The following is a 14283-nucleotide window of genomic DNA, read 5'->3' on the forward strand; positions in this document are numbered from 1 at the left end:
ACAATACCTTGTACTACCCACTAGTCTAAATCGGCATGTGGTGCTATGTACAATTAGCGGTACTACCCACTGATCTAAATGGGCATGTGCTACTATGTACAATGAGCTGTACTACCCACTGATCCAAATCAGCATGTGGTACTATGTACAACTAGCTGTACTACCCACTGACCAAAATGGCATATGGTAATATGTATACTTAGTGGTGCTACCCACTGATCCAAATGGGCATGTGGTAAAAGGTACAACTAGTTGTACTACCCACTGATCCAAATGAGCATGTGGTAATATGCACAACTAGCTGTAATATCCACTGATCTAAATGGGCATGTGGTACTATGTACAACAAGCTGTACTACCCACTGATCCAAATGGGCATGTGGTACTATGTACAAATAGCTGTACTACCCACTGATCCAAATGGGGATGTTCATAGGTTCATAAGTAGGTACCAGGCTATCGGCCCAAGGGCCTACGTAAGCCTAGCCAACAACGTTCCCTGGCTTACGCCACCCAAGAAAGTTATCTTCCTGTGCCACTGTTGAGCAGAGACACAGAAGTGATCCCCGGGGTGTATTTCCTATTTCCCATCCACTCATCAAGATTTTTCTTGAAGAGTGCTAATGAAGAACTTTGCTTGACATAGATGGGTAGACTGTTCCAGAGTATGGGAAGTCTCTGGGATAGGAATCTATCCCTCCAGCATGTCCTGTTTATTGTGGTGACAAGGTTTAGGTCCCTAGCATGTGTAGCTCGGAGGGATTGGGATTTCTTTAGGTGTAGCATGTCCAACAGCTCTGGGCTTGACACGGCTTTATATGTTAGGCAGAGATCACCTCGGAGTAGGCGATATGCTACGGAGTAAAGCTGGAGTTTTTTGAGACAATCAGTGTAGGGCATTTGTTTGAGTCCAGTAATCCTCTTTGAGGTACTTCTGTGGCCTTTCCAGCTGCTGCAGATGTCTTGTGAGGTACATTCCAAAAGGGGGCATTGTACTCTATAATGGGTCTAATGAGTGTTGAGTAGAGGGTAACAATGACCTCTTTTTTCCTGGATGAGAACCCTTTTATGATGAGGTTTGCCACGTAGAAGGACTTCCTGACTACTGTGGTGATGTGACTATCAAAGGAGAGACTACTGTCCACCTGGGTCCCAAGGTCTCTTATCACGCATTCGGTGTTAAGTAGATTGCTGCCTATGTGGTAGTTCATGGGTACAGAGTTTTTACCAAAGGGGATGACACTGCACTTTTTGGCAATGAGCTTGAGGCCATGGCTCTGACACCAGGCATCTGTCTCAGAGAGGTCCTTCTGTAGGATGTTCACATCATTTGGGGATTTGACTATGGCTCCTAGTTTGCAGTCATCTGCGAACTTCATTAGCCAGAGGCCTTCTGTGTTAGCCTGTACTTCAGAGAAGTAGATAACAAACAGGAGCGGTCCCAGGACGGAACCCTGTGGTACTCCACTTGTCACTGGTTTGAGGTCAGATTTGGAGTCTCCAACTTTTACAGTGTGGGTTCTGTCAGTGAGCCAGTTGGCAACCCATCTTGTGATGTAGGGATTTATGCCTAGTTTATTGAGTTTAGCTATAATTCCAGAATGGGCGATGGTGTTGAAAGCCTTGGCGAGGTCAAGATAGGCTGTGTGAACCACCTTACCCTCATCTACGGCTTTGCTGACTGCCTCAAAGAAGTCGATCAGGTTCAGGAGACATGATCTGCCTTTCACAAACCCGAACTGGGTGGGATCCAGAGTTTGGAGGTTACCAATGTCTTTGTATATGAGTTCCATGATGATACATTCCATGGCCTTGCAGACCAGGCTTGTCAGGCTAATAGGTCTATAGTTCCAGGGATCAGTGGTGGCTTCCCCTTTGTGGTGTGGGATAACTGTTGCTGTGCGCCATTCCATGGGCACAAAGCCTGATGAGAGGCTATTATTGAACAGGGTGCTTAAGTGAGGAACCAGTTCATTCTGAAGGTCGTGTAAAATGCAGCCTGGGATGTTGACCGGTCCCATGGATGCTGTGTTTTTGGCTTTAGAGAGTGCAGCTTTCAGCTGCGTAGTTGTGATTACAGGGACTCTGCATTCTTCCTGTATAGATATGGGCCCTTTAGGGGGTGAGGGGGGGTAACGTTAGCACTGAACCTATCTGCCAGGATGTTGGCAATATCAGTTGGGTCTGTAATGTTTGTGCCTTTGTGCTGTAACTCAGAGCAGATCTGGGTGTTGCCATTGAGATTCTTGACATAGCTATAGAATGCTTTGTGGTAGTCCTTGGAATTAGTGGCAATTTTATTTTCGTAGCTAGCTTTGGAGGATCATATAAGAGATCTTAGCTTCTTACTGAGGCGGACCAGGGAGCTCCTCCACTCATGGGATTTTAGTCTCTTTTGCAACAGTTTCTTCCTTCTGTTGTACAGTTTGTTTATGGCAGGAGACCACCAGATTGGCTTCCTTTTTTTGGAGGATAGCATCTTGGTTCTGTTTGGGATAGCACGATCAATGCACTCATGTAAGTGTGGTAATATGTATAACAAGCCGTACCGCCCACTGATGCAAATGGGCATGTGGTAATATGTACAACTAGCTGTACTATCCACTAATACAAATGGGCATGTGGTACTATGTACAACTAGTTGTATTACCCACTGATCCAAATGGGGGTGTGGAAATATGTACAACTAGCTGTAATGCCCACTGGTCCAAACGGGCATGTGGTAATATGGACAACTAGCTGTACTACCCATTGATCCAAATGGGCATGTGGTAATATGTACAACTAGTTGTACTACCTTTGATCCAAATGGTCATGTGGTAATATGTACAACTAGCTCTACTACCCACTGATTCAAATGGGCATGTGTTAATATGTACAACTAGCTGTACTACCCATTGATCCAAATGGGCATGTAATATGTACAACTAGCTGTGCTACCCACCAAACCAAATGGGCATGTGGTACTCTGTACAAACAGCTGTACTACCCACTGATCCAAATGGGCATGTGGAACTATGTACAACAAGCTGTACTACTCACTGATCCAAATGGGCATGTGGTAAATGCACTACAAGATGTATTACCCACTAAATGGGCATGTGGTACTGTGTACATCTAGCTTTACTACCCACTGATCCAAATGGTCATGTGGTACTATGTACAACTAGCTGTAATACCCACTGATCTGAATGGGAATGTGGTAATATGTAAAACTAGCTATACTACCCACTTATACAAATAGGCAGGTGGTGATATGTACTTCTAGCATTACTACTCACTGATCCAAATGGGCATGTGGTAATATGTACAACTAGTTGTACTACCCACTGATCCAAATAGGCATGTGGTAATATGTACAACTAGCTGTCCTGCCCACTGATCCAAATGGGCATGTGCTGATATATACAAATAGCTGTACTACCCACTATCCAAATGGCCATGTGGTAATATGCACAACTAGCTGTACTACACATTGATCCAAATGGGAAAGTTGTAAATGTACAAGATGCTGTACTACCCACTGTTCCAAATGGTAATGTGGTAATAATTACAACTAGCTACACTACCCACTGATCCAAATGGGCATGTGGTAAATGTACAACAAGCTGTACTACCCACTTATCCAAATTGGCATGTGGTACTATGCACAACTAGCTGTACTATCCACTGATCCAAATGGGCATGTGGTAAATGTACAACAAGCTGTATGTCCCATTTATGGGAATTGGCATGAGGTAAATGTACAACAAGCTGTACTTCCCACTTATTCAAATTGTCATGTGGTACTATGCACAACTAGCTGTACTATCCATTGATCCAAAGGGGCCTCTGGTACTTTGAAAAATAAGCTGTACTACCCACTGATCCAAGTGGGCATGTGGAGATATGTACAACTAGCTGTACTACTCTCTGATCCAAAAGGCATGTGGTAAATGTACAGCAAGCTGTACTACCCATTTATCCTTATTGGCATGTGATACTATGTACAACTAGCTGTACTACCCACTGATTTAAATGGGCATGTGGTACTATGTACAATAAGTTTTACTACTCACTGATCCAAATGGGCTGTGTAATATGTACACCTAGCTGTACTACCACTTGATCCAAATTTGTATGTGGTATGTTCTACAACTAGCTATATTACACACTGATCCAAATGGATATGTTGTACTATGTACAACTAGCTGTACTACCCACTGATCCAAATGGGCATCTTGTAATATGTACAACAAGGTGTACTACCCAGTGATCCAAATGGGCATGTTGTACAATTTACAACAAGCTGTACTACCCATTTATCCAAAAAGGCATGAGGAAATATCTGCAACTAGCTGGATTACCCACTGATCCAAATGGGCATGTGCTACTGTCTACAACTACCTGTAATACCCCCTGAGCCAAAAGGGCATGTGGTAATATGTACAACTACCTGTCCTACCACTGATCCAAATGGGCATGTGTTACTGTCTACCACTAGCTGAACAACCCACTGATCCAAATGGGCATGTTGTATAATGTACAAAAAGCTGTACTACCCACTCATCCAAATGGGCATGTGGTACTATGTACATCAAGCTGTACTACCCACTGATCCAAATGGGCATGTGGTTATATGTACAACTAGGTCTACTACCCACTGATCCAAATGGGCATGTGGTAATATGTACAATAAGCTGTACTACCCACTGATCCAACTGCGCATGTGGTAATATGTACAACAAGCTGTACTACCCACTGATCCAAATGGGCATGCGGCAATATGTACAACTAGCAATATGACCCACTGATCCAAATGGGCATGTGGTACTATGTACAATTAGGTGTAATACCCACTGATCCAAATGGGAATGTGGTAATATGTAAAACTAGTTGTACTACCACTGATCCAAATGGGCATGTGGTAATATGTACAACTAGCTGTACTACACACTGATCCAAATGGGTATATTACAAATGTACAACAAGCTGTACTACCCACTGATCCGAATGTGCATGTGGTACTGTGTACAACAAGCTGTACTTCAACTGAACCAAATGGCCATGCGGTCTGTGCACTCCTAGCTGTAATACCCACTGATCCAAATGGGAATGTTGTAATATGTACAACTAGTTGCACTACTACTGATCCAAATGGGCATGTGGTAAAATGCACAACTAGGTGTACTACCCACTCATCCAAATGGGTATTTTGTAAATGCACAAGAGGCTGTACTACCCACTGATCAAAATGGGCATGTGGTAATATGCGCAACTAGCTGTACTACCCACTGATCTAAATGGCATGTTGTAAATGTACAAGAAGCTTTACTATCCACTGATCTAAATGGGCATGTGGTACTCTCTACAATTAACTGTAATACCCCAGGATAGAAATGGGCATGTGGTAATATGTACAACTAGCTGTCCTACCCACTGATCCAAATGGGCATGTGATACTGTCCACAACTAGCTGTACTACCTACTGATCCACATGGGCATGTGGTAATATATACAACTGGCTGTACTACCCACTGGTCCAAATGGGCATGTGGAAATATGTACAACTAGGTGTACTACGCACTGATCTAAATGGGCATTTGGTAATATGTACAACTAGCTGTACTACCCACTGATCCACATGGGCGTGTGGTAATAAATACAACTGGCTGTAATACCCACTGATCTAAATGGGCATGTGGTACTATGTACAACAAGCTGTACTACACACTCATCCAAATGGGCATGTGGTACTATGTGCAACAAACTGTACTACCCACTGATCCAAATGGGCATGTGGTACTATGTACAAATAGCTGTACTACCCACTGATCCAAATGGGGATGTGGTAATATGTACAACAAGCTGTACCACCCACTGATGCAAATGGGCATGTGGTACTATGTATAACTTGTACTACCCACTGAACCAAATGGGGGTGTGGTAATATGTACAACTAGCTGTAATACCCACTGGCCCAAATGGGCATGTGGTAATATGGACAACTAGCTGTACTACCCATTGATCCAAATGGGCATGTGGTAATACGTACAAATAGTTGTACTACCTTTGATCCAAATGGGCATGAGGTAATATGTACAACTAGCTCTGCTACCCACTGATTCAAATGGGCATGTGTTAATATGTACAACTAGCTGTACTACCCATTGATCCAAATGGGCATGTGATAATATGTACAACTAGCTGTGCTACCCACCAAACCAAATGGGCATGTGGTACTCTGTACAAACAGCTGCACTACCCACTGATCCAAATGAGTATGTGGTAAATGTACAAGGCGCTTTACAACTCACTGATCAAAATGGGCATGTGGTAAATGCACTACGAGCTGTACTACCCACTAAATGGGCAGGTGGTACTGTGTACATCTAGTTGTACTACCCACTGATCCAAATGGGAATGTGGTATGTCAAAGGAAAAAACTTCAACGACCAATTCACGTAAGGTTCAGGTTAGGCACCCTTTATTACTTGCAGCAAGGAGACAAAACATGCAGATACAGGATGTTGCCTAAATTACTAGTAAGCAGTATGCTACTTTTATACAGTTCTATGAAATGTTACTTTTCTATGGTTGACGTAGTTAAACACAGCTTTCTGTATTGTTTTACAGAAAATGTTATTTAGATTTCCTGCTGACATGTCCAGATTTAAAACTCACTATGTGTTACATAGAAAATGTTACTTGGATTTCCTGCTGACATGACTGGATTTATGAAAAACATTTGAGAAAAACAATCTGGCCTTGGAGCCTTATTTTTAGCCCACTACAAACTTTCTATTCTTCAGTTGTGCAGTTCTAATATATATGTGTTACATTTCAAGGTACATTTCTAGCTTAGGTACAAGTAATGCTGACTACAGTTTATATTTTCAAGCAGCCTTTGTTTTCATTATCAATAGCTTCTGCAGCTGTGTACTTTCTCTCGGCATAAGCAGAAAATCAATAACTCTTTGTTTAAGTCTCATGACATTAGTAGAAATGAAACATCTATTATTATTTTCATGACATTAGCAGAAATCAAATGCTTTCCTGTTAATTTCCAAAGCATAAGCAGATCATAGCTGCACATATTTTTATGACATAACAGGATTGGAATGTCTTTAGCAGCTTGTGCAGATTCATGCAGTGTGAATAGAATAAATGCATTAACCCTTTTGAACCTTGAATGCACTAAGCATGCATATTATTAATACATATTTTTCTAACATTTCCCCCCTTTTAATACTTTTATTCTACTTTCAAAATAAGCATAAACAATTTTTTCTTCCCCTAACCTCTTCCTCAGGATTTGCAGTTAAGAGAGTCATTCAGTTTAAACTTATGAAAGCATTTTCAGTTTTTCAACAATTCTTCGAGTTCAGCACCTTGGTATAAGTTTTCTGAAACTGACATGTCTATAAAGTCTTTAATCAGTTTTTTCATGCAGGGGATGCAGCAGCAAGCACATACCATCAGTAGGATCATTCCTACACAGATGGCAATCAGGATGTTCATCAGGATACTGCCCCACCCCCCAAACAATCTCTGGAAAAAGTCCGTCAATGGATTTGGTCCTGATTTGTTCATAGCCGACACCTGCTGAATTACCTCAAGGTGATTGTCTATTTTGTGTTTGTGGTCAGGAATATATGAACAGCACTCCTCCTGGATTAAAGTGCAAGTACCTCCTCTCACTGCTAGGGTGAAGTCAAGAGCCATGCAGTTTTGAAGCACTACAGTTCTCATGGCAGTCAGTTCATCAGTCACCAATTCTAGAGTGGAAAAGGTTGCATTGCTCATTATTTCAAGAAGTTTAGACAGTTTTCTTAGTTCCCAGATTGATTCCGTTGCTCCATATGCTGGCAATAATCCTGCCCACGATATAACAGTATCACTCAAGTCCATGTGTGACAATCCGTTGCCCACAGCATGATGGTTTTTCCAGCCCGCATTGATTTGCCCTACTGGATTGACAGGTTTCTTGATTTCTCGTCGAACATTTCAAATTTCCCCTGAGGTAAAACTGCTGTGTGTCGTATGGCTGGAACCAGGTACCCCAAATAACTGCCAGACCAATTCTCAGGCAACCACGTGTATGCTTTCCTACCACATACACAATAACAGTCTTCTACTTTGGTAGTAACTTTACTATGTCTTGGTTCTGTTTGAAACATTTTTTTGTCAACTATAATCAGTTGTTTATAGAGGTTAGCATTATGTCTTACTTCATCAGTTGTCTTATGCATCAGTTCAAAAAATGAATCATAGCTTGTGTTGCAATAGGAACCTGTGTTATCAGTTTTATTGTAGCATCTATTGGGAACAGTCACATTGCAATTGCTCCAACCCACCTGAACTGTATCATTTTTGTAAAAACACACAGTCCCCTTTTGTCGAACAGACAAGTGCAATGCCACTTTATCTTGTGATGTAACATCTGATGTAGCATAGACTAAATTTTCCCAGGTCTTGTTGGCTCCTAGGGGGACTGAAGTTAACAATAACCCCCGTATGCTGTTGGCAAAGCTGTGCAAATCCAGCAATTTGAAACATTGAAGGTCTCAGCATACACATATTTGATTGCCTGGTAAGTGTTGAAGTTTGGGTGCCACTCTACGTGCAATTCTCCACGTTTATTCAGTCCAGTTTGTGTGGCTGGGAAAAGGTATGGCCACAACAAAAAGATTATTGTCACTAGTACATTTAACAGGATGATTATGCAATACTTCTGAGGAAATGGTTGTTCTGCATTCCTGTTTTCTCCGACTCTTCCGAGTAGTTTTATTTGGATTTTTCTGGATTCTATCATTTTTGCTTTTGACATGTGATCTTACTCTCTGCCCTAATAGGACCTTCAGCACTGATGGTTTCTTCACTGGGGTTGAGACGGATCAGTCCTATTGATCTGACCCCCCTTTGTAGCCAGACTTTGTGCTGAGGGTCCCGATGGAGAGGTAAGATTTTTGTCCAGTTCAAAGTTCTTAACTAGATTACAGTGCATCAGGTGGATCCACGAGGCTCGCTCTGCAATTTTGACTGCAGTGGGTGTCGAAAGAAGCACCTGGCATGGACCTTTCCACCTTGGTGATGTCCAATTTTTCTTCTTAATGTTTTTCACCCAAACCCAGTCCCCTGGGATCACTGCCACTTCCGATGTTTCGGTTTGTTCTTTATCTGAAACAGAATTTGACTGCAGCAGATGTTTAGAATTCAACAAATTTCTCATATATTCAGCTAGTGTATAGTCAGCTTCCTGGTCTGCGGTCATGAGAAGTTTCCACTGAGGTGCATAATAAGCCCTTCCAAAAAGTTTTTCAAAAGGAGTCAATCCTTTTGCAGTCGGAACAGTTCTCATGCTCAACAGTGCCAGGGGCAAACAATACACCCAGTTGTTTCCTGTCTCAGCTATTAATTTTCTTAATTTATTCTTTAATATTCCATTATGCCTCTCAACTAGTCCTGCAGATTGCGGATGGTATGCACAATGATTTTTTAAAGAAATACCAAAATGCTTACTTAACTGCTGTATGGTTTGGTTTACAAAGTGTGTACCATTGTCACTGTAGATCCTTTCCAGAATGCCGAATCTAGGGATGATTTCTTTGACAAGAACTTTTGCTACTGTGGCTGCATCTGGATTTTTGGTTGGAAAGGCTTCCACCCATCTGGAAAAGATATATACAATGACAAGACAATACTTCTTATTTTCACATTAGTTCAATTCTATGAAATCCATTCAGATAGTGTGAAACGGATATGGTGGTGTAGGGAAACTCCCTTGCTTGGGCTTTAACACCCCCTTGTGCATGATGTTTGTTACAAATTTGTCACATCAAACAAAATTTTTTAGAGTAGTTTGTAAATCCGTAAATAGTGAACACCTGGTTCACCAGCTGTACAATCCCCCCTGTTGAGACATGGCATTGCCCATGGCTCAGCAAGGCTGCATATCTAAACAAATTAGATGGTAGTATTGGTTTTCCTTCTATAGAGATGTACAGCCCCTTTTCAAAAATTGCTCCTCGTTTTACCCATCTTTGTTTTTCAGCTTGCGTAGTGAGTGTCTGCATTGTCTTTAACATTTCTAAGTCTAAAATCTCAGAGGGTTGTAGTTCCTCATTTAAAAGAAATACTTCAGAAGCTGCTTGTTTGCAGCTGTATCAGCTCTCGCATTACCTTTTGAAATCTTATCTTGTTGCTTGGTGTGAGCTGTGCATTTACAAATAGCTACTTTCTGAGGTAACTGAATAGATTCTAAAAGATCTAAAATAAACTGTGCATGATTGATAGGTTTGCCAGTAGATGTTATCATTCCTCGGTTTTTCCACTGTTGTGCAAAAACATGTACAGTAGAAAAAGTGTACTGGCTGTCAGTAAAAATGTTTACATTTTTACCCTTTGCTAAGGTACATGCCCATGTCAAGGCAATCAATTCTGCTGTCTGTGCAGATAAGTTGTGTGGTAAAGGTTTTGTTTCTATAATATCAGTGTCAGAGACTACTGCATATCCTACTAGGTTCTGTCCTGCAGGACCCCTTTTGCGCGATCCATCTACGTAGTATGTCACCTTGGCATCATCCAAGGGGTCATCCATGAGATCTTTTCTAGGTAGTGTCTTTTGCTCAATTACCTGTAGGCAGCAGTGTGGTGTGCCATCTGCAGGGGTTGGGAGCAAGGTAGAAGGGTTCAAAGTTGTGCATCGTTCAATTGTCATGTGAGGTTGGCTCAACAATATAGTCATACAGGAAAAATGCCTAGCAGGGGAAAGATATGCCACCTTCTCTTGCAGTAAAATAATTGCGACTGCATGAGGCACTCTCAAAGTGAGAGGGTGGAATAAAACTACTGAGGCTGAAGCCTGTACTGCAATTGCAGCTGCAACTACTGCTTGTACACAGTGGGGTAAGGACTGTGCCACTGGGTCTAGTTGTGATGAATAGTAAGCAATGGGGCGTTGCTTGTCCCCATGCTGTTGTGTTAACACTGATATCATATAACCTTGCTTACATTCTACAGTTTGGAAAAAACATTTATGATAGTTTGGTAATCCCAGAACTAATGAGGATGCTATTAACTGTTTCAGTTTGCAGAAAGCAGATTCTGCCTCTGGTGTCCATTGTAACAAATCCTGTGCAGTCATAGGCTTCTTATATATCAGGTCAGTCAGAGGTGCAGATTCCAAGGCATAGTTTGGAATCCAGATCTGGCAAAAATTAGTTGTACCCAGGAAGGACATCATTTCCTTCTTGGTAGTGGGTTTTAGTGCTTGCAAAATTGCTACTTTTCTGTCCTCATCTAATGTTCTACCTTCCTTGGATATTACATATCCTAGGTATTTGCCTTATTTTTTTCCAAAGCTGCAGTTTATTTTTGTTTACCTTATGTCCTTCAGTGGCTAAAAATCGTAATAGCGCTATGGTATCTTCTCTACAATCTTGCTGGGTGGGGGACGTCAGCAAGATGTCATCAACATAAAGTAAAATCTGACTGCATCTTGGTGGGGTAAATCCTGCCAAGTTGCTTGCCATTTCTTGTGAGAATATTGTTGGACTTTCACAATACCCCTGTGGTAGTCACGTATATGTATACCTTTTCCCCTGAAATGTGAATGCAAACCAATACTGGCTGTCAGGGTGTATCGGTATCGAAAAGAACGCATTGCTAATGTCTACCACAGAAAAATACTTCTATTGAGGTTTTAAATCATTCAACAGGGTGTGTGGGTCTGGCACCGTAGGTGCCCTTGGTATTACTGTGTCATTTACAGCTTGTAAATCCTGGACCATACGCCATTCTCCATTTGCTTTTTTAACAGGAAATAAGGGTGTGTTACATGGTGAATCGGGAGATTTCACCAGCACCCCTTCCTTAAGTAAAGCTGCTATGATAGGTTTGATTCCTGCCTCTGCATCTTTTCTTAAGGGATACTGTCTCTTTTGTGGTCTAAATGCTGACTTTGGCATGATAGTAACTGGTCCCACTGTACGAATAAGTCCTACATCTGATTTTCCTGTTGACCAGAGAGTTTCTGGTATATTCTGTAAGGCATTCTCTTCCTCCTTTAATAGGAGTGCTAATCAGCTGTCCTTGCTAGACTGCAAGTGTACGGCTGGGTGGGTCTGAGTTATCCAATTCAACTTCTGTATTTGTATTCCCTGTTCTGACAGTTCTAATTCTGTCTGTTTCTCCCATCTCGTGACTTTTTCTCCTAGGTCTGCCCATTCTATGTTTTTGTCCTTGGTTAAGCTAACGTGGTAATTGATTAGATTTATAAAGTGTAAAGAACTCCTGGGGCAATGAACAGCTGGCTACACTGTTCCCTTCTGTGTCCCAGTACAGATTATGTAATATCAATCTGTTTGCATGATTTTTAAACAATTCTTGCTCATATTCCTTGTCAGGTCCTGGTATGTTACAATAATACAGGGTACAGTGCAACAAGTGTTGCTTATCAATGTCAAGGGAGGGGAACTTGCTGATGGCTACATTCATTAACTCTTCGGCCACAGTCCCTGGACCAGTCGTAACCAAGTCCTAGCTGTACCAATAAAACATTTCACCCTCCGATTGCACTGCAAAGGTATCAATTTGTCGCTGTGCTTCCATACCCTGCATGGTTGGAACTACTGCTATACCAAATAGCTGCATGAGGTCTCTGCCCAAGAGGTTTACTGGGAATTTTGCAGAAACAATTTTGCTTTTCTGAGTCACTCCTGAAACTGGATCAGTTATTGAAATATTATGGGAGTGGGGCTCCCGATACAGCTGTCCATTAGCTGCTTTTACCAGTATGTAATCACGTGACTCTGTATTTTCTGGCAGTTTGGAGGGATGTATAAGGGTTCGTGATGCCCCTGAGTCACACAAGAATTTGACTTCCCTCCCTTCTACCAAGAGTGTAACTTCTGGTTTTGTGTCTGCTAAATAGAGCTCCAGGCTCAATAAAGCTAGGTCTAATATTTCATTTTCTTCACTGTCACTAACTTCTTGCACTTCCTCTATTTCTTCTGTCACATCCTCTACTCCCTCTATCACATTCTCATTTGTCCTTTCTCTGCTATCCCCTTCTAGTGATTCCTGACTACCATATAGTCAGTCCTCACCCTCCTTGTCTTCTGTGGTTGCCTTCTTGTTTTTCTTGCAATCCCTTGCCAAGTGTCCCTTTTACCGCATTTGAAACATTCACCCCTTTTCTTTTGCCCTTCAAAGTCCTCTGATCGCTGATCAGATTGTTTGTTTCCCTGTGCATTTTTCTTGCCCTTTTTACCGGACTGTACTACATAAACTTCTGCTCCATCTTCTACAGAAAATACTTGAGCTTTCTTTTTCTTTTTGCTATTAAAATGCCTTTCGGCATGCCTAGCATATTCAAGTAATGATTGTAACCTGCCTGTATGATGGTCTACCATATGTTTTGAAATAAAACTGCTTATGGGTGCAATACTGCCTTTTAAAATGCATTTTTTAACTGCTGTTCATATGGGGAATCTTGTGTTTGATCTTCAGGCACCTGCATTCCACAGTGGTTATTAAAACATTCTAATAATCTGGCATAATACCGGTCAATAGTTTCACCTTCTTGTTGGATGCATTGATTAATGCAAGTCCAGTCTGCCCTAGGCTTCCATTTTTCAGAGATGCGGTCTGTGAGACCTTTTATTCTGTTGTCTAGTTCTGCGCTGCTATGTGGGAGGGGTCTTTGTGCAGCGTCACGGGGATTCCAGTTGCCACTAATCATGTGCCAATCTGGTCCCACAATTTGTCTAACTACTTTTTCTACCTCTTCTCCATTTAAGTTATAACTCAGCCTCATTCCTTGTAAATCTTTTGAGAATTTTCTAAAATTAACTTTTGGATGGGGAATTCCCTCAGTGGCTTTCCGGATATCTTCCGGAGTCCAAGGTCTATACACTAAAATAGTTGGGTCCTGACCGTCTTGTCCAACCTGAGGATTAGGTACTTCTATAAGTGGGCATATTTCTTCTTCACTCATAGACCGTGAATTTTTAACCATTTGATATAACTCAATGCCTTCATTTGAGTTACCTGCCCGTGTTCGAGACCTGGTCCCGATGGGATCTGTAATAAATGTTTTTACTTTTGCAATGTCTCTATTTTCAGTGACAACAGGATATCGTGGGGGTGGACTAACCTGTTCACTTGCTTCATATTCTGGTAAGGGAGGCAGAGGGGCTGATGCTATTACTAAGTTATTGTCCTCCTTATCTAAAAACATTGTTTTTGAATTGTTGTTCTTTTGTTCCCTACGGTTTACTTCCTCAATCCACCTGTGTGCCT

This window comes from Protopterus annectens, chromosome 1.part1, assembly GCF_019279795.1.
Source record: "Protopterus annectens isolate FY-2018-M chromosome 1.part1, PAN1.0, whole genome shotgun sequence".
Taxonomy (NCBI): domain Eukaryota; kingdom Metazoa; phylum Chordata; order Ceratodontiformes; family Protopteridae; genus Protopterus; species Protopterus annectens.